Source organism: Oncorhynchus clarkii, chromosome 33 (assembly GCF_045791955.1).
Source record: "Oncorhynchus clarkii lewisi isolate Uvic-CL-2024 chromosome 33, UVic_Ocla_1.0, whole genome shotgun sequence".
Lineage (NCBI taxonomy): Eukaryota > Metazoa > Chordata > Actinopteri > Salmoniformes > Salmonidae > Oncorhynchus > Oncorhynchus clarkii.
In genome coordinates this window covers 33,009,618-33,014,528 of record NC_092179.1, presented here as the reverse complement: position 1 = coordinate 33,014,528, position 4,911 = coordinate 33,009,618, and the positions used below count along the sequence as shown (strand labels likewise).

General features: G+C 42.0%; 1 long non-coding RNA gene across 1 annotated transcript; it reads right to left on the bottom strand.

Moving 5' to 3' along the window:
• Positions 1-757: 757 nt before the first annotated feature.
• On the bottom strand, positions 758-4,128 carry LOC139393330 (uncharacterized). Its single transcript, XR_011629774.1, has 3 exons — positions 4,091-4,128; positions 2,588-2,650; positions 758-819 (listed from the first exon to the last, which is right to left on the bottom strand). It is a non-coding gene; the product is annotated as an uncharacterized lncRNA (long non-coding RNA).
• Between the last annotated feature and the right edge of the window lie 783 nt (positions 4,129-4,911).

The following is a 4,911-nucleotide window of genomic DNA, read 5'->3' as shown; positions in this document are numbered from 1 at the left end:
AACAGCTCTCTGTGATTGTAAAGTCATCAAACATCTGAAGTCAACAGCTCTCTGTGATTGTAAAGTCATCAAACATGGAGTCAGTCAACATCTCTCTGTGATTGTAAAGTCATCAAACATCTGAAGTCAACAGCTCTCTGTGATTGTAAAGTCATCAAACATCTGAAGTCAACAGCTCTCTGTGATTATAAAGACATCAAACATCTGAAGTCAACATCTCTCTGTGATTGTAAAGTCATCAAACATGGAGTCAGTCAACAGCTCTCTGTGATTGTAAAGTCATCAAACATGGAGTCAGTCAACAGCTCTCTGTGATTGTAAAGTCATCAAACATCTGAAGTCAACAGCTCTCTGTGATTGTAAAGTCATCAAACATGGAGTCAGTCAACATCTCTCTGTGATTGTAAAGTCATCAAACATGGAGTCAGTCAACATCTCTCTGTGATTGTAAAGTCATCAAACATGGAGTCAGTCAACAGCTCTCTGTGATTGTAAAGTCATCAAACATGGAGTCAGTCAACAGCTTATTCCTCTCAGTCCATCAGCCAAAATGATCAATATCATAACTTAAGTCATATAGTCATATTGATTGATAAAGATGACGCAAACAGCAGCAGGCATGCTAAGATCAGGCATTCTGGAACATTCCAGGGAGATACCGATTCAGAGGGGGGGGCGGGGTTTAGGCTAGGTAGCTGTCTGTCATCGGAAGACCAGCGTGGAGGCCTTGAGACAGGTGAAGGAGGCAGTGAGACAGGTGAGGAAGAGAGAAACAGACAGGTAGATCTGAGATGCATCTCCACACTCCTTGGCGTTTTCCTGAAATCAATCATTAACACAGTTACAGCCAGTGGTATAATGAAAAGTGTTATTACACAAGGAGAAGTGCTAACCTTTCTTCTCCTTGGTCCTCCCATCACATGAAATAATTGTGAAAACTATAATAGTTTGTTTTGTTGTTTATCCTTCATTTAACTAGGCAAGTCAGGAACAGTGGGTTAATAACGTGTTCAATCCATTTGGTTGATTTAAAAATACAGTATATAAAATACCCCTCCAGCATCACTACTCTGGACGGCTCTGACTTAGAATATGTGGATAACTACAAATACCTAGGTGTCTGGTTAGACTGTAAACTCTCCTTCCAGACTCACATTAAGCATCTCTAATCCAACATTAAATCTAGAATCGGCTTCCTAGTTCGCAACAAAGCATCCTTCATTAATGGGTGCACCTCAGCCACGCTCAAGGTCCTAAATGATATCTTAACCGCCATCGATAAGAGACAGTTCTGTGCAGCCGTATTCATTGATCTGGCCAAGGCTTTCGACTCTGTCAATCACCACATCCTCATCGGCAGACTCGACAGCCTTGGTTTCTCAAATGATTGCCTCGCCTGGTTCACCAACTACTTCTCTGATAGAGTTCAGCGTGTCAAATCGGAGGGTCTGCTGTCCGGAACTCTGGCAGTCTCTATGGGGGTGCCACAGGGTTCAATTTTTGGACCGACTCTCTTCTCTGTATACATCAATGAGGTCGCTCTTGCTGCTGGTGAGTCTCTGATCCACCTCTACGCAGACGACACCATTCTGTATACTTCTGGCCCTTCTTTGGATACTGTGTTAACAACCCTCCAGGCAAGCTTCAATGCCATACAACTCTCCTTCCGTGGCCTCCAATTGCTCTTAAATACAAGTAAAACTAAATGCATGCTCTTCAACCGATCGCTACCTGTACCTACCCGCCTGTCCAACATTACTACTCTGGACGGCTCCGACTTAGAATACGTGGACAACTACAAATACTTAGGTGTCTGGTTAGACTGTAAACTCTCCTTCCAGACCCATATCAAACATCTCCAATCCAAAGTTAAATCTAGAATTGGCTTCCTATTTCGCAACAAAGCATCCTTCACTCATGCTGCCAAACATACCCTCGTAAAACTGACCATCCAACCGATCCTCGACCTTGGCGATGTCATTTATAAAATAGCCTCCAACCCTCTACTCAACAAATTGGATGCGGTCTATCACAGTGCCATCCGCTTTGTCACCAAAGCCCCATATACTACCCACCCCCTCGACCTGTATGCTCTCGTTGGCTGGCCCTCGCTTCACTCTCGTCGCCAAACCCACTGGCTCCAGGTCATCTACAAGTCTCTGCTAGGTCAAGCCCCACCTTATCTCAGCTCACTGGTCACCATAGCAGCACCCCCCCGTAGCACGCGCTTCAACAGGTATATCTCACTGGTCACCCCCAAAGCCAATTCATCCTTTGGCCGCCTTTCCTTCCAGTTCTCTGCTGCCAATGACTGGAACGAACTGCAAACATCACTGAAGCTGGAGACTCATATCTCCCTCACTAGCTTTAAGCACCAGCTGTCAGAGCAGCTCACAGATCACTGCACATAGCCAATCTAATAAAAATATCCTGTGTATCCTGTCTGAGGGCAACCTGTATTCTGTTTAAATTTCTGGATTCCATAGGATTCCGTCTGAGTTTTCCTCATTGGGAAAATCATGGGGCCCTACAAGCCCTTATGTGAGTTACAAAGAAAACACACAGACATTTGAATATATTGACATACCTTGTCAATGTATTCTGGAAAATATGGTCTGTCCAGTACTCAGGAACGTCTGAACACCTATACCTAAAGAAGAGAAGTTGTATTAAAATCTATGACAATGTCAGGAAAATAACACTCAAAGGACTTCAGCTTTAGATAGCTAACGTAAACTCGTACATCGCCTTGGTCCGTACAATTGCCCTTATTTTAGCGCCCCAAAAACGTAATACTTCCAGATCAACTGTAATGTCAATACCATTGTAAAGCACAATTTCTCCTCTTTCCAACAGAATAAATGACATGACCTAAACGCTGCCCGTTTCTGCATAATTCAAGCAGGCAATGAGCCCCGTCGGGTCTTTTTAAAAATGGCGGGTGGGGAAGCGAAACTAATGCGTGATAGTGAGAAGGAGAGATGTTGTGTGGGAAAATTGCTTTTTTCACTCGATCTGTCCAACTTATCACCTTATCGCCTCTAAAATGTACATAAAACACTATAAAGAGTTTATATAATGTGTCATTACATACCTATTTGAAGGTTTGTGTCGATTTTGAATTGGATTTTTAGGGCGGTGCTAAAGTGATCTTAGAAGTAAACAGCGGCTTTGAGAATGATGATCGCATGCAATGATGACGGAAAAAAATGACTAGGTATCCCCCCTTACTGTCCATTTCTTGTTTTTAAAGGATGATAGAAGTGCTACACCTGGTGGAGAGAGATGGTAAGACAGAAATAGTTGATTTATGTGTGCTGTACGTTATGACATGACAGATCAAGATGTAACAGAGGGTCCATTTTTTCAACTTTTCTCCGATACTAGAGAGCCATTACGATGTTGATCAACGCATGAATAGAAACCTAGTCCGGTTTTGACTTAGTTTTCTTTCGAGCTTCGTTTGAACGTCGCTGTTGCGCAAGTTTGTACGGAATGGGGTGAGTTTACGTTAGCTTGCCTAGCAGGCAAACATTACCTTGCAGGGGCACATGTGTTCAGCTCTACTGTAATGTTGCTGACGATGCATTTTGGTAAGCTAGGTAGCTAATATGTTACATAGCTATTTTGGTTCATATAAAACCTACACAAAAATGACAAAAGTTATAAACAGCACTGAGGCGAGTAAATGCACTGCTAACTAGTGCACTGCTAACTATTAGTTAGTAGCATGCCCACCACTAGCTAACTATACAGACATCATGGAGGTTAACTAGCTAGTAGCATGCCCAACACTAGCTAACTATACAGACATCATGGAGGTTAACTAGCTAGTAGCATGCCCACCACTAGCTAACTATACAGACATCATGGAAGTCAACTAGCTAGTAGCATGCCCACCACTAGCTAACTATACAGACATCATGGAAGTTAACTAGCTAGTTTATCAACGTGCAAATATATAACTTACTCTGGCGATATAACTAACTAAAGGCTTTTCGTACTTGAATAATATTATTTAACGAATATTTTTTGACATTTCGTTGAAAATATGTGTAAATAAATCCAAACTAGATAGTTTGGTCGTTACCTGCCACATGGCCTTTCCAGAGGAGAAAGATCAAGACGACGTCTGTTGAAATGTTCCAAGCACAACTGACGTTCATAACTAAATCTGGCATGTCAGTCCAACACAATAATGATCATTTCAACATCATATTTTTAAGTTGTTGGTTGTTACTTAGAAATATTCGTTTAAAATTTAGCAGCATATTACCTTGGATTCTTTTTCAACACATATAAATTAAGGACTATAATCGAAAATGTGTTCAAAAGCAGAAACCTATTATTTTTAGTAAAAAAATCACTTGATTTTCTTTTGCAATATTTACTATGCCGGTGGTTCATTTTTTACAGAGTATAACGATTATGAATTCGGAGGACAGAAATGATTAAATATTGTAGCGACCCAGACAGACAGTGTGTTATGTGTCAGGCTATTAGTTGGTTGTGTTGTACTTACCAGTACCCAGTGTTCTCGGGGTTCGACATGCCAATCAACCTGCTATCTGCCAATCACGGGAATGCCTGGAACGTTCTGATGCCGGGCTTCCTGGTGGTTGGTGGAGAGGCGTGGAGGGGGGTTGGGCAGGGAGCGTTGGAAGATAAGACCAGGTTTAGACGTTGTTCTCTCTCTTATGTCTGGCTTTCACAAGGTGGTTTATAAGGTATCCTTCATTTATTTGTCGTGGGCTGCGGCCAAACAGTAGCCTGTGGGGAGTTGGGTTAATAAACTGTAAATTCGTAAACTCAACCCTCTGTCTGGACAATTGTTCCTTTATGATCTAGTCAGGTCATTACAATATTAAAGCATTAGACCGCTCACTAAAGGCATCAGTCATACAAAAGTTA